The following is a 928-nucleotide window of genomic DNA, read 5'->3' as shown; positions in this document are numbered from 1 at the left end:
AGGGTGGAAGCACTTGGACTTCAGATGTGAAGGCAATGCGGTCACTACTGCAGTAAGAAAAGTAACTAGGGGAAATGGCACCTTCTTCTCCAAACTTTTTTTGAGACACTCTCGCTCTGTCGTCCAGGCTGGAGTGCAGTGGCGCGATCTCGGATTTGTAAACTATAGTAGAAATGGCTGATCTAAGATTTTCATGATTATATTTTGCCTCGTTTTGCGTGTGTGTGGTTTCCGTAGTGTAGTGGTTATCACGTTCGCCTCACACGCGAAAGGTCCCCGGTTCGAAACCGGGCGGAAACAGGTCTGCTTTTGCCTTTAAATTTAGTGAGTTTACTCGAGGTTGGAAAACAGAAAAGTTGTTGAACCTGTGACCTACATTTTAGACCGCATCAATCTAGACAGATTGTCGACCAGGCTACAATTTCCACTGGTCTGCCAGTAAGAGTACGTCACAGCAGGCCTGCTTAATGTTAGCTTTGGTTCCAGAAATTCCTTAATTCCAAAATTAATCAGTGTACTCCACCATATCAACAAACTAAAAGAAAAGGAGATGATTATACCACTTGAGGCAGAAAAGCATTGGCAAAATCCAATACCCCTTCATGAATAAAACGCTCAGATTGCTTACACAATCCCTCTTCCATGATTTCTTAATGTGAGCAAACAACTGTTCTGGTAAAAGCAATTTAATCCGCCACCCTTGGGTCGCTCAGGTCGTGGGGTTGCGCCGCCTTTGCGCTTTTCCTTTGGATCTGCCCCTCTTCTGGGTTTGTTCTCTAGAGCCAGGGAAGGACTGAGTCCCCTCTCTTTGGCTCCTCTTGTCTTATCAGAAACCTCACACTCCTTCTGTTTCCAGAGAAGCTTCAGAGAATGCCTTGTTGGATTTGCTGGAACCCGGCAGGACTCAAGTATATGGGGATGCGCTCTA

At 45.6% G+C, this 928-nt stretch overlaps 1 non-coding gene across 1 annotated transcript; it reads left to right on the top strand.

Annotated features, from left to right (window-relative positions):
* The first annotated feature begins 227 nt into the window (after window positions 1-227).
* On the top strand, window positions 228-300 carry TRNAV-CAC (transfer RNA valine (anticodon CAC)). Its single transcript has one exon. It is a non-coding gene; the product is annotated as a tRNA-Val (tRNA).
* Window positions 301-928: the final 628 nt, after the last annotated feature.

This window comes from Rhinopithecus bieti, unplaced genomic scaffold, assembly GCF_001698545.2.
Source record: "Rhinopithecus bieti isolate Rb0 unplaced genomic scaffold, ASM169854v2 scaffold_56324, whole genome shotgun sequence".
Lineage (NCBI taxonomy): Eukaryota > Metazoa > Chordata > Mammalia > Primates > Cercopithecidae > Rhinopithecus > Rhinopithecus bieti.
Note: the sequence above shows the minus strand (reverse complement) of the source record. Positions and strands in the feature narration are given on the sequence as shown.